General features: G+C 37.3%; 1 protein-coding gene across 1 annotated transcript in view; it reads left to right on the top strand.

The window, feature by feature from the left end:
* Positions 1-287: 287 nt before the first annotated feature.
* AGTR1 (angiotensin II receptor type 1) overlaps positions 288-14,611 on the top strand; it is a 44,456-nt gene continuing 30,132 nt past the window's right edge. Inside the window, exon 1 of the mRNA XM_045539426.1 lies at positions 288-484. The gene's annotated coding sequence lies outside the window, so the exon portion shown is untranslated. The remainder of the gene's footprint in view (positions 485-14,611) is intronic.

A 14,611-nucleotide genomic window follows, 5' to 3' on the forward strand; every position in this document is an offset into this window, starting at 1 on the left:
GTGGCATCATCCCCGCTGCCAGCAGTCTCTGAAGAGGGAGGAGGTTGGGCCGGGAGGTTCTGCCGGGGCGGGGCGGAGGAGGAGAGAATGCAAAACAGAGCCTCGTCTCTGGAGCCCTCGGAGCAGCAACGCCCCTGACTATAAATTCCGAGGTGCCTCCTCGCCGAGGATTCCGGCGCCTGACAGCGAGACCCCAGGCAGCGGCGAGGGACAGAGCGCCTGGGCGGGCGCACGGCTGGCAGCGCTGCCCGGCCCGGGGCGGCGGGCGACGGGGGGCGGCGGGCGAGGCCGGCAGTGAGGGCGCTCGGCGGGACGCGGGAGCCGGCACCAGCGCCGGCTCCGGACAGGACGCGGCTCGGGACTGCGGGGGCCGAGGTGCTAAGTTTCCTGTCCCGCTGTCTCATCTCTGGCTCTGTGCTGGGAGGTTTCCAGCGACCAAGGAGAAAGAGACCACCTCGGAGCTGGCCGCCCGTCCCCGGATCAGGTGAGGGGCTTCTGGAGTGGGGTGGGAGGGGGGACAACGTGGGCTTCTTTGCCGCGTGCCCGAACATTTCATTCAGTTTTGACCCAACTCTTTTTGAGTAGAAGTTAGAAGTCTCTAGAAATGGGTTGCAACCAAGTAAACTTTCTTCCCCAGGCTTTTAGTTAACTCTTGTCTTTTACCCGTGACCGGAGTGGGAAGTCCGCATGACTCTGCCCTGCGTCCATTTAAAAATTGTGTTACTTTTGAGGCGAAGCTAAGACTATCCCCAACCTCCCCCTCTGCTTCCCAGGCAATGTTCCCGAACCGCTCATCCCCCCCCCTCCCCCCTGTAAACCATACCGGTGGGTCCTTGACATTGGACACCACCCCCTCTGGGCCAAACTCTCCCACCTCAGATGTTCCAGGTGCCCTTTGATTCATCAAATTGGGGAGGGAGAAGCAGGGTGTCTCCACACCCCAATCCCCACAGCTGTGGCCAGTGCACATTTGTACGTTGTTGCAGGTCTTCTGCTTCCAGGACTGAACAGAGCCTCTTGCAGGCCCTCCTCCTGCACTCTACTTCTGTATCTAGCACCCATTCTCCAATTCCCTTCAATGTCCAGCTCAGGGTCTCCGTGGTGCCAGCCTGCTTGTGGTCTCCAGAAGACCTCAGCAAATCTTGCCCAAAGCATCTCCTTCTGCCCAGTTATCTCTAGGCAACCATTAGTGACCTGGCTGTTGAACCCATCTGGGGACGTTCACCTTTGTTTGCTGATAGCCTCATTAAGTATTTAAAAGCTAAGGCCCTCAGGAGCCTTATCTTGTCAGTGAAACTTTAGGTACTCACCTTCCCCTGGGAAACATTTGGGACTTGGCTACATTTCTTTCTTGTGTCATTCTGAGAAGAGAAAGTAACAGAGAGGCAAGAGATCTGGCATCCTACTGTTCTATAATTTTGTTGGACAACTTGTGTCTCCTTCTGAAGGTGCTTCATCCCCAACATGATTCTCTTGGTAGTTATCTCCTGAGGGTCCTGGGTCCCTAGGTGTTTAGTCCCCTTAGCATAGGCTTTAACTCCCTTATGAGTCTTCTCTAGAAAATTGCCCTGCTTCCCTTGTCTTCTTTGCTGTTTCCCCAGCTATCAAGACCCCACTTGGATAATCTCTCCTCAGACTGTGATGGATTCCCTGGTAATGCCCTGGTACCCTCTCCTTCCTCTCCACCACCCTTCCTGACAGCGCAGAAGCAGGGAAGCACAGAAGAAAGGGAGGGGAGACTCCCACAAGTAGCTGTGTGCTATTAGGAACATTATTTAACAACTCAGAACTTCGAGTCTCTGTTTATAAGGTCCCCTCCAGTGATAAAATTATTTGATTCCTTTTGTTTCCTGGTTATCGCTTAAAAAAAGTCTAAAATAATTATCCTATTAGAAGATATTTACAGTTTTCAAAACTGTCCAACTCTCTTGTTAAATTATCTGCTCTGGACAAACATTAGGTTTTTCAGTGATTGCTCCAAGTGTCCACACCCTACATTATGGTTGGCAGTTCCTATAAGGCTCAGGGGTAGCCCCAAGTTGTTAAGTCTCAACATTTGCCAAAGTTTCATGATTATTAGTTTCAAGTCTGTTATCTACTCTCTCTCCCCACTCTTTTTCCCCTGACTTCACTGTTCTTTGCTCACATCATGAGACCTTGATTTCTGATTCTGCTCTTCTTTGACCTTAAACTGAATCAACTGCTCCATCATCCAACTTAAGAAAATTGGTTTTCTTCCACTGGTTCAACTGATGCCGATGGAAGACTTGTCCTCCGTGAGATTTACAAAATGTCTTTCAGTCACTGTTGGCTGCAGCAGTGCTCCCTGTCCCACAGTATTCTAAGCTTAAATCTTTCCTCTTCCTCTCTTTGGGGAAGTGTTCAAAAAAGGACAGGGTTTTTGTGGATTTTTCAAGTTTTTTACTTTTCTTTTTCTTCTTTCTAGTTTGGGGTCAGAATTGTGTGTTTATGTGTGTACATAATTTTGTTTTTGTTTTTTCTGCTGCCGGTACTTATTACTGATGTTGCTATTATGACAATGGCTAATTCATAGTAATGACTAATTTTCCCCTGTGCTAGAGGGAACATGAGGAAGAAAAGTTTAATCTGCTACTTACCCAAAGCCCAGGTAAAATACTTAGCTGAGAAGAAATTTGAAACTCATAGTTGCAGGTCTCCTATAGTTTTATCTGTGCTGCGACAGTGCCCTTTCAAGCAGATAACTGTATTTTGCTTTCAAATTTGTTACAGGGACAAAGATAGCGACCCTCCATATTTACATGTTTTGGCTGCTTAATGCAAGTTCCTGCCCTCTAGCCCCATGTTTATTAGTTTACCTAGTCCTTTTCCTGCTCAGTCATGGCTGGAGAATGCCAAAGAGTCTCCTAAGTAGGCTAGCAAATTAAGAATTATGTTTAGAAGTTTGAAGTCCAAGTGTTGTAAAGATTAAAAAGCTGTCTTGAAGATACACTGTGGCAATAAACAAATATGGAGCCAGAGCAACAAAATATGAGGCAGTATCCAAGCCCAGGTTAGGAGCACTTTCCTCCCATATTATCTGGCAAACTGGACAAATCAGCTTTTAAACGCATCACCACTGGAAAGTGCTATTATTTTTCTTCAAAATCATTCTAAGGTTTCTCTTTCAAAGTTGCCTAGTCATTGGATCACATGATCTATATTTCTTTTCATGTAGGTGCGTATTTAAGCAGTATACTAAATCTCCACTAAACAAAAGTAAATTTTGATTAATTTGCATCCTAAATTTATTTATCACTTCACATTTCCTATTTTCTTAACATGATGAACTTTAGCTTCCAAAAATAAACTTTCTAATAGCTTAATATATAAAGCCATTTTAAATCAAGGAGTATCTATAGAGATTTAAGGTAATATCCAACTGATTTGACAAGTGACTACTATTATCCTATTAGGGCTCTAAAATACACTGGATCATAGCAAAAAAAAATTAAGAATTATACACTTGCCAGATATTTCATTACTTATTAATTTAATGACAAATTTGATAAGTGAAAATAGAAAGCAAAGTATATACTTAGAATAGTCATAGAAATGACAAGTGAATGTTGTTACTAGCTGTGATTGTATTAACACTAAAAGATTTGCTATCTGATTTTGATCCTATCTCTTCATAGCAGATGTTCACAGGGGAAAAAAATTCTCTTGCATATGAAAACCAAAATTGTCTTTCAAAATATTTTAGTAACGAAGAATTCATTATATAGTGTAAACGCTGTGTGACTGCTTTATTTTATGTTATTCTTATGGCTCAATTTAGAAGGGTTCGCATTTGTTTTTGCTTTGTTTAGTTCCTCAATAGGTGTATCTTCTAAATGTGTTAAGTAGAAATAAATGCCTAGAATCTGTCAGTTATTGTCAGAGTTATTTTTCTGTACCAAAGAATATTTTAAATTGTGGTGCTAGTCTCACATATAATTACTTTTCTAACATTTAAAAGTTTGTAAAATAGGTAAGAAATGAGTATGTTTTGTTTTTTATAATTGCAGTGTGCCTTCCTATTTCAAGACTTAGTTCTAGATGTGCTTAAAATGCAAAATCAGAGAATTAATAATCCTTCAGTTTGAGTCAATTTTTATATGATTTCTTATTCATTTTACATACACATAGGATTCCTTGATTTTCACCAAATGATGTTAAAATCTTATTTAAATCAATGGATTTAAGTATTCTGAATGGCTAACTGCAGAGTAAGAATATCAGTAAATACACATATAATTATATACTCTTAAAAAGAACTTATTATTGCTCATTTGCTAAATTTCTTTAGATATTTTCTCATCCTGTACTAATCAAAGCTCCTCTAATCTACTTTGGAAAATGAAGAATTGTATCTATGAAACAGTTGCAGATACTTATAGAGGAAATACTATAGATCTGAGTGAGATTAGGCCCGGAGGTTACATCAAAGTATAAAAATGGTTTTGGGGCCAGGCAAGATAGCTCATACCTGTAATTCTAGTGGTTTGGGAGGCCAAGCTAGGAGGATCGCTTGAGGCCAGGAGTTCGAGACCAGCCTGAGCAAGAATGAGGCCCGGTCTCTACAAAAAATACAAAAATTAGCCAGGCAATGTGGTATGCACCTGTGGTCCAGCTACACTGGAGGCTAAGGCAGGAGGATTGCTTGAGCCCAAGCATTAGAGATTGCAATGAGCTATGATGATGCCACTGCACTCTAGCCCAGGCAGCAGAGTGAGACCCTGTCTGCAAAAAAAAAAAATTGGTCTTTGCCCTAGAAAGAGATTGGTCAAGCTAAGCACATACTTAGATATGAGTCTCTAATAAGTCCCACTGCCACTGTGATAGGAAGTAGGAAACCATTTAAAAACTTCTGTCCTGCCTTGGTAGAATGTCTAAAGAGTTCACATTGTTTGATTCCAAGACACTTCTATAATAACCACTGCTCCTTTCCCTTCCTCATGGGATTATAACTCCTTTGATAGTATGGGCCACATTTAATGCATCCTTGCTTTCTATTACTAAATGCTTCACAGAAGTCACTTGTTTGCCTGTTTTTAGTTTGTTGGCTTTTTGTTTGTATGGAAAATGTTAAATACATTTCAGATGCCTATGTTTTAGAAGAGAATATTAGAGAAACCATTTTTTCTCATCTCATTTAGGTGTATTATCCTGTTACATACAATAAAATGATTTAAAGTAGGCTTGCTAATTGGGGAACTAAGCATTAATACCATTTTTCAACATAAGCAGCAATGGCCAGGGGATAGTAAAGAATAAAGAAAGGGAAAAAAAGGAATAAAAGTTGAAATACCAAATCACTGGTTCATGAGGTGTTGGGAGGCAAGACAAGAATATTAGAATCCCCTGGGGAGCATATTAAATCTGTTCACATGTTGCCCACACCTTCCTTTGTGCCCCTTCCCCCATTCATCCTTTTGAGACACATATTACAAATCAGGAGCAGCCATCCACAACTACCTCAGATGTCACAGTCCACATACTTGCACCATGGGTATCACCTGGGAGTATGTTAGCCATGCAGAATCTCAGACCTTACCCGGACGCATTGCATGAGAATCTGCATTTTAACAAGATCCCCAGGTGATTCAAATGCATATAAAATTAGAGAACCACAGTGTACAGCACTTACGGCTTGCTTAGAATGACTGCCTAAAGGTTATCTTCTTGACTTTTTAATAAACTAACATTTTTAATAATGCTAACATTTATTGAGCACATATAATGTGCCAAACACAATGTTCATCCTTTTGATGGTGTTTTTTATTTAATTCTTACAACAATGCTGTGAGATAGTCACTGCTTTATTCTCATTTTATAAATGGGAATACTGAGTAATAACAAGATAAGTGGCTTACCCAAATGTGGTAACTGATACAGTTGAGAATTCAACACAGGAATTCTAATTCCAAAGCCTGTGCTCTTAGCTGCTCTACACTAGGCTGCCGATTTTTTAAAGCCAACTAATTATTTAAAAATTGATTTAAAGTTACAATTTGAAATCAAGCCCTATTTCCCTCATCTAAAAAAACAAGACCTGTGCCATTTTGCTTGTAATAGTTGCCTTTACTACAATAATAAAAAAATTCTAGAAATCCCCCCCTTTAGTTGTTGTGAAAAATACTAAAAATATGACAGCTTGTCTAAACTCATCAAAATATATATTTAAGGCCAAGTGTGGTGGCTCACGCCTGTAATCCTAGCACTGCAGGAGGCCGAGGCGGGAGGACTGCTTGAGCTCAGGAGTTCGAGACTAGCCTGAGCAAAACCAAGGCCCTGTCTCTACTAAAAATAGAAAAATTAGCCAGGCATCGTGGTGGGCACCTGTAGTCTCAACTACTCGGGAGGCTGAACCCAGGAGTTTGAGGTTACAGTGAGCTATGATGAAGCCACTGCAGTACTCTACCCAGAGCAACAGAGTGAGACTCTGTCTCAAATATATATATATAATATATACATATTTAATATGTACAGTTTTTGTGTATCAGTTATACCTCAATAAAGATTCTTTTAAAAAAGTGACATACTTTTAAAAATTAACTTTCGATATCTCTATTTTTTCCCATAACTTATCTAAAATTCACTGTTTGCCTTTTAGTGTTCTGATGCTATAAAGTAAGTTTTCTCTTGAATAAGTTGTTCTCTACATACATGTAGACTGTTTAGCATTCCAACATACTGCTTTTTCAGCTTTTAATAGAAATGCTTATTTAGCAGAATCAAGCATGGTTTACAAAACTGTAGTCTAATGTAGTTACTAACCAGTCGGTCTCCAAGCAAATGGTGACTTATTTTAAGCCAGTGACTGCCCAAATGATTCGGCCCCTGAACTATTTTTCCCAGTGCATGTAGATTCTCTTGACATCCGTCAGTTGGATCGTGCTGAATACCCCTTGTTTTGCCCACTGATGTCAGTGAAAAGACAAGTGAGTCTGGATTTGGGTTCCCTGTGATCGTGTTTGAGAGGAGAGGTGTGCCAACAGGATTGAGCAGCCAGTTTTCTCAGTGATGTTGGAACATTCCTAGGAGATAGAATTTCTCCAACTGTTTGGATCTAGAACTTTGGATATTCAGGCAGCACTAACAAGACAGCGTCTAACTTTTAAGTTATGGGTTAGGGCAAAATCAACCCACGCTACCATCATGCCAAGTACTGGGGGCTGGGAAAGGGAAGTAGTACTGGGCGGGGGCAGGTATCCTACACCCAGCAGGCAGTTTCTTAATAGTAATAAGTGATAAAGTACCAGTGACCATCCCCTATGGCCCTTTAGAGTCCCCTGGTTTCACTAAGCCCAAACATTTGTGACTGTGGCTGAATATAATCTGCACCAGTTTTTTAAATAGATTTTTAAGAATCTCACAGTATTTTTTTCTAGTAAACTTCATATATTTACAATTTTATCAGCACATATACTTTTTTCACTTTTTGACTCAGATTCCTGTCACCTGATCCAAATGCTTCTAAATTACAGGGTATGCCTCTAGAACAAGAATGTTCCATTAACCCAGCTTTAATAACCTCTTTTTCCATTCAAATGATGTCACTTCACATAAAACACGTTGTATCACTATATCTCGAAGCCCTGAATCTTTACACAGTTAATTGCTGCCACTTTATCAGGAATGAAGAAGAATTTCATTGTGATTCTTGTGTAGTGGTTTCGTGACTATGTCCTGGCCTTTGATTTACTGAGTTATCAGAATGGATTTTTGAGAGAATACAGATCTATTCCTATTCTTTTAAATTCCCATTAGATTAAGCCATATGATAGGACATTATATAGTCATTATATATTTTACACAAATATATAATGTAACATATAACATATATATTTTATATGTTTAAATACATTTAATGGCAAGAAAAGATAAGTGAAAAAAACCAATGTATAAAACATGAATCATAAGTATGATCCAGTGTGTGTATGGGGAGGGGCAGATTCTTGTCAAGGTGCTAGTTAAGCCTGTCTTGGGTTATTGGTATCTTAGTGAAAGTAATTTAGTTATGTCAGTGCTTCTTTGTGAGTATAATCACTTAATACATTTTTGAAATGAATGCCTATCTGTGGAGTAGATAAGAAAGACTAGGAAAAATATACAACAAATTTTAAAATCTTTTGAGATGGTAAGACCAGGGGTGATTATTTTTTCTTCTTTCTTTCTTTCTCTCTCTTTTTTTTTTGTATGTGCTTTAAAATTTTTCTATAATGGATCTCTGTTGATTTTATGTTTATTTCTATTTGTCTTAGAATTGCTATTACTTTCTGTGTAACTCACTCTGTATTTTAGGTCTTAGACAACCACTTTTAACTTTCTATAGAATGGTACTATAAATCCGACCCTTCCTATAATTTTTTTCCTAAGGTGCACTAGAGCCTTATAAAATAGCTCCCAGAATTCATACTGTCTTGGTATTTTGTAGGTAAAATCATCTTATGGGAAATTTCTTTGGGTAACAGATCCTTCTTAGGCCAAAATTCTTCCATATGACAATGATAAAGTTGGTGTACACAGCTGTTTAAAAAGTAACCTATACACAATATTCTTCAACTTTAAAAAATATTTCTTATTTAAATCCTTAAAATCTATAATGAAACATAATGATGAATTTGGCTACATAAAAATAGATGTCTGCATAATAAAAAGTACCATAAACAAAGTCAAAGGATGAACAAGGAACCTGGGAAATCTGTTTGCCAGACATTACGTGTAAAATGCCTGTTTCTTTAACATAACATGAGAAACAATGAACACCTAATTGAAAAATGAGCAAATGCCAGGGCTTGGCACACTAGTAGAGGAATAACTACAGAAAATAATAAGAAAGTGAAAAGAAGCTTAACCTCATTCATAATTAAAGAAATGCAAATCAAAACAAAGACATATGTTTTTACTTATCAGATTAAGAAAAAAAGATTTGACTAAAGCCAGAATTTTAATATCATAAATTGGTGCAACCTTTATGTAAAATATTTTATAAATATCCATAAAAAACTTAAGGGTATACAAACAATTTAGTTCAACAATTCTGTTTGGAACTTATACTGATATATTTATAAAAGTACAAAAATGAGTAAGTATAAATATGATTATTGGGGCATTTTTGTAGCAATCAAAAGGGAAACTGAAAAAAAGATTAAGGCCCACTAATAGAAGATTGGTTAGATTATCATGTATTTGTGCAATGAATGGAATATTGTATAGTCATCAAAATGAATGAGGGAGATTTATGTATGCTGTTGTGGGAAATCTGCTAGCCATTATAATAAGTAAAACAAATAAAAGAGCAGAATAGTATGATGTGCAAAAAAGAAATATGGATATACACATTTATATGCATGTGTATGCATTTTTAAGCCTTGAGATACATAAGAAACTATTAATATTAGTCTTTCTGGAAAGTGGATCCAGATTAGAGAAGGTGAAATGTTTACTTTTATATTCTTTTGTAACTTGACATTTATACTACATGCAGGCATTCTATGAAAAAGAAAAACAGAAAAGATAATCTTTTAAAAGGATATTTTTTAAAGTACGGTATCATAACATTTGTATAAGCTTTATACTAAAACAAAAGTAGAATCATTTAACAAAGTTTAACTGTAGAATTACAAGTAAAAATCAAATCCATTATCATACTTCTTATTAGTAGTAACTATGTCTACAGAAAGAAGTGTCTTAGAAGACTGCACTAGTTTACCCAAAAACATTCTTTTTCTCTTTCCCTAGTGTGTATCTACAAGGGGATTGGGGAAAATGCTGACCATTAGCAGGAGGAGGATGAGACCCCATGACAGCCACTTAATACAACCTAATTCTATACAAGGAAAAATAAGTTCTTGATGTAGACGAGATGATTTTATTCCCTGCAAAGACCATTCTTAAGATACAGTGTCAATGATTACTCTGTAAATTAAAAAATAAAATCTGACCATATTTAGTGAATCAATTTAATCTTTTTTTGTCCAGGTTTGGTATGTGATAAATTGGTTTAAAATGGCTGAGTTCTTTATCTGAATAAGTCACTGAAGCCATCCCAGAAAGTCTGCACCAGGTAATTGTCTTACATTTACAACACTATGTCTGTCAGTAGTTTTCTCTAATGTGTTAACAGTGGGAATAACCCAAGAAGTCACACACACCATTGTCCTGTGAAAGAAGTAGAGGAAGCAGAAAAACGTGAAATTTCAGTTTTACGCCATCCCCTGAAATATACAGACTAAGAGCATATGTATTTATATGATTTTAAATGTAAATTGTCAGAATTACTAAGCTATTTCCATTTATATACTGATATAAACTATGTGAGAAATTCGCAACCCTTTGGCAAGGATCCCTTGTGGCCACGGGTGATTGCCCTGAGCAGTGTTCTTCTTGCTGTGTAGGGCTTAGGAGGACCAGAAGGGAAATGACTGTGCTCTCTCCTCAGTCCTCTAGTGGGGGACTGGGGCTCTGTGATACCCCAGCACTCACTTCCAGTAGCCTTAAGAGCATAAATCTTCAAACTAGACCAACTCACCTTCAGAAAACACGAATGTCTGAGAGTCTCATGCTTACAAACTTCTGCCTTACTCCAGTGACAAGATAGAGGAAAAAGAGCAATGTGAAACTGGAGATGGAGGGACCCTCCAAGGCCCGTGCAGCTAGCCCCTGCCAAGCATGAGTCACGTGGAGTCACGCAGCAGGGCATTAAATGCTCTCAGAACCTAGTGAGGAGAGCATCAGGGTTAGCCAGCACTGCTTTGTCTGTCCAACTCCTGTCACAGGGCCCTGTGTGATATTTTTCATAAAAAGAGTCCTGGATTTACCTAACTAGTAGGATTTTTTCCCTCCTAACAAAAACTTAGCTCAAAGAACAAACCTTCAGCTTCCTTAGTCCCCTCTAGGGAAAATGAAAAGAATAGCTTTTCCTCTTCTGAATATGTTGTGCTTCCATTTTATCAAAGTAAGGGAGGACGTAGGCTAGGTAGGTGCTAGGTAGGTAAATACTAGAGGTGACTTTATCTTTCTTTGCTAGATTGGCAAGTAGGAACCACTTTCTGGAAGGCACTGTACAGTGATGGTATTAGGAAACTATTTAGGACTGCTTGAATCTTGAAGATGAAAATAGTACCATTCTACAGAATTCTGTCACTGGATATCTTTAGGGTTTTCTTTCTTTATTTATTTTTTTCCTGTTTTTTGAGCTGGAGTTAAACATGGGACTCTGTAATATACATGTTTTCAGCAAAAATCCAGCTCTGGAAACAGAGCATTAAAATCTGTATTTTAGTTAGGACAATACAAAGACAGGACACTTTATTTTACATCTTAAGAATACTGAACAGAAGGGGAGCCTTCTCTGTGATACCATTAGCCCTACAGCAGAAATAGCAGGACGGATAATCTAGGGAGTTACTACTGACAGTGATTCCTCTTGGACCAGCCTACCTTCTCCTGGATTTCAGAAGCCTTCAGTTTCTATTAAAAACAGTCACACTTTTGTAGCAAAACTTCCAAGATAGCTATAGGGATGGCTTAGGGATAACAAAATATAGAAGAAAACAGTCTGTGAAATTTTAAACTTTTTCAAACCTTTACGTTTCAGATGAATAAGCAAAACAGAATTCTAAGAAGTTACTTTTTGTTTGTTAAAGCACTGATGCTATACCAATTCCACCACTAACTAGCAACTTTATCTGCAGTTTCCTATAAAATAATCTCTCAGGCCCCATCCTGACCTGTGAACACTATACTGAAATACAAAACAAAACCAACTGTTTGCAGAAGGACCTTCTGAACTCTGTAATATCCCTGTAAAACTTCTACCAACTTACAACTGGAGAACTCTGATCTCTTATTGATTTAAACCAGTGATGTGTAAATAATATTTCAGAGCTTGTTTTATAGGACCAAAGCATTTATGCTGCAATTTACTTAGGAAAAATGAGGAAAACCTTATTTGTACATTTAAAAGAATAAATAAAGAACCATATTCGGTGGCTTAAAATCTATAGACCTGCACCATCCAATATGGTAGCCATTACCACATGTGGCTGTTTAAATTTACATGTAAATTAATTACAATTAAATAAGACTAAAAATTCAGTTCAATAGTTGCACTAGCCACATCTCAAGTGCTCAGCACACATGTGGTTAGTGGACAGCACAGATACAGAACATTTCTATCATCATAGGAAGCACTATTGGACAGTATTGATATAAAGGAATTTATTAATGCAGTGGACTTTCATTGCCACTCGGTAAGAAAGTTATGCTCTTTTAAATTTGTCTGAAAAATGTTACATATTTTTTAAATTCCAATTTTCTTAGTGTTAGATTACCTGGTATATTGCTTTCACAGGTCCCTTTTTCTTTTTTCTATTTATTTGCATATTAAAATATATGGGATTAAGTATTTTATGTACTCTTCCAAACTTTGAGGTTCTTGCTGTCTTAAAAGTTGTAAAAAGAGGTATCCATGGTTATTTTGAATTAAGGACTAAAATAATAGCTATTGGCTTGGTTACCTGCATCACTGACATCTCCAGGTAAACAAAACTAGAAAAGATGTAAGATCATTTTTAAGAGCCAATACTTTCTTCTTTATTCTTTACCTTCTGTAGGTTTTATGTAGTTTTTCTACAATGATAAATATGTCCCAATTGTATTGATTAAAGCTGATTTGCGTTTTTTAAGCAATTGGAGAGCCAAACAAAATAAGTACTAGAATACTTCTTTTTTTCCTTTTTTATGAAAATGTACATGATATGAGAACTCTCTATGGTTATTTAAATTATATATATGTATATCACAAATAAGAGTAGTTTGTTTTCATTTTTAATTAATATGATCACCCCTTGTTATAGTACGTACTTGAAGTTCTTAGTCACTATTTTTCACTAATATGATCCCATTACTAAAACGTCAGTCTCAATCACTTTTTCAGTCACTTATACCTAGTAGTTCATCTATATTTGGTTCCTAGTCTAATGGTTGTGTGTTACACAAGGTAAAAAAATAAAAAAAACAAATTTCTCTTTGAGTCATTGAAGCATCAGGGATTTGGAATAGCTATATAACTAGCTGTGAGAAAGGGGTATAAATAAATATTCAGCCAATATTCCCTTCAAACATTTCACACATAGTATTAATATCATTTTCAATGAAAGCGTAAATAATAGAAGTTTGGACCTAGTTTGGAATTTTTGAATTTTTAAATATTAACCCCAGAATCTCACCAATGGAAAAAAAGGTATGGTAAATGCTAGCCATTTGTGTTTTCTTTAAATAAACAAAAATAGAGCTTGTTTTATAAGGTAAACAGGTTTGCTCCAAATAATGTATTCACACAGTTTATTTACAATAACTTTATTTCTTTGCTTAAATAATATTGCTAGATATGCTTAATCTATAGCTGACTGTATAGTAAATTATAATTTAAATTAGATTACTATTAATATTTTTAACCATTCAAAGAGCTCAGAGAATTAGCCTCTAAATTTAGAGCCTCTGTTTTGCTGGCAGGAAAAACTTAGGAAGCATCAAAAGTGTCATCATCCTCTCCCTTCAACCTGTTTTTCGTTTTAAGACTCTTAAAAAGATTTAGATGTATGAGTCATTTTTAAAATTCCAGAAAGGTCTCGGATATCTCAGAAATGTAATAATATAGTACAGACCCAGTGGAAGATAACCATTTATCTGGAACTAAGTCTTTGATGTGTTTGTATAATAGAATTTGAGCAAATGAGACTCACCCAGAGAGCCATCGGACAACACGAACGATGTCATACTGCAAGTCCATAGTCCAATCAGGAGCTGCATTCTTCCTCCTCTTATCCAGGCAAGGCCAAAATAAATCTGGACACAGGCCAGGCACCATCAAAAACAAGCAGCCACTGTACATAAAAACCAAGCAGGGGGTAAAAGCTGTCTTTTGACCTATAGCTTCTGCCTTGGCTCCTAGTGATGCTCCCAGGTCAAAGAGTAAAAATAAGATGGGCATTTTGTGGTTTCCTAGTCCTTCCAGTGGGGTCAGTTTACAGAGCAGGGAGACAAAATAACTGTCTTCCTTAACAATGCAAAGCAAGAAATCCAACCTGCTTTGACAAAGTGAAAGCAATACAAATTTGAGTCAATGATTACAGCTTCTCATGTGATATGTAAGCTTATTATATGATAGTAATGGGCCCACCATATTTTATTCAACCCTAAACCAATAATGGATGCTAGTCTTCATTTCACATATAGCATGTTTATCTATACACAACTGAACTAACAGGGAATGTTGAAAGTGGTCCTGTGAATATTGGCTCATAATGCATCAGCTGAGTTTGGGACAACTGAAGTAGTAGGAAGCTCCCCTGGACTTCTAGAATTTAAATTTAATTAGATGGATGGATTAGACTAAACATACTATATGACTTAGAGAGTGAGAAATACAATAGGCACCAATTAAGGAAAATCAGATAATAAATGTGAATAAATTTCAAACTTTGAATTTATTTTAGATTCCTTAAGATAATGCGGTCAATTTACCAGACCTAATTTAACATCTTAAAATAAAGACATCTGTGTGACCTATTTTGTGATTTTATTTTCTTAGGAGGATGCT

The sequence above is a fragment of the Lemur catta genome, chromosome 1 (genome assembly GCF_020740605.2).
Source record: "Lemur catta isolate mLemCat1 chromosome 1, mLemCat1.pri, whole genome shotgun sequence".
Taxonomy (NCBI): domain Eukaryota; kingdom Metazoa; phylum Chordata; class Mammalia; order Primates; family Lemuridae; genus Lemur; species Lemur catta.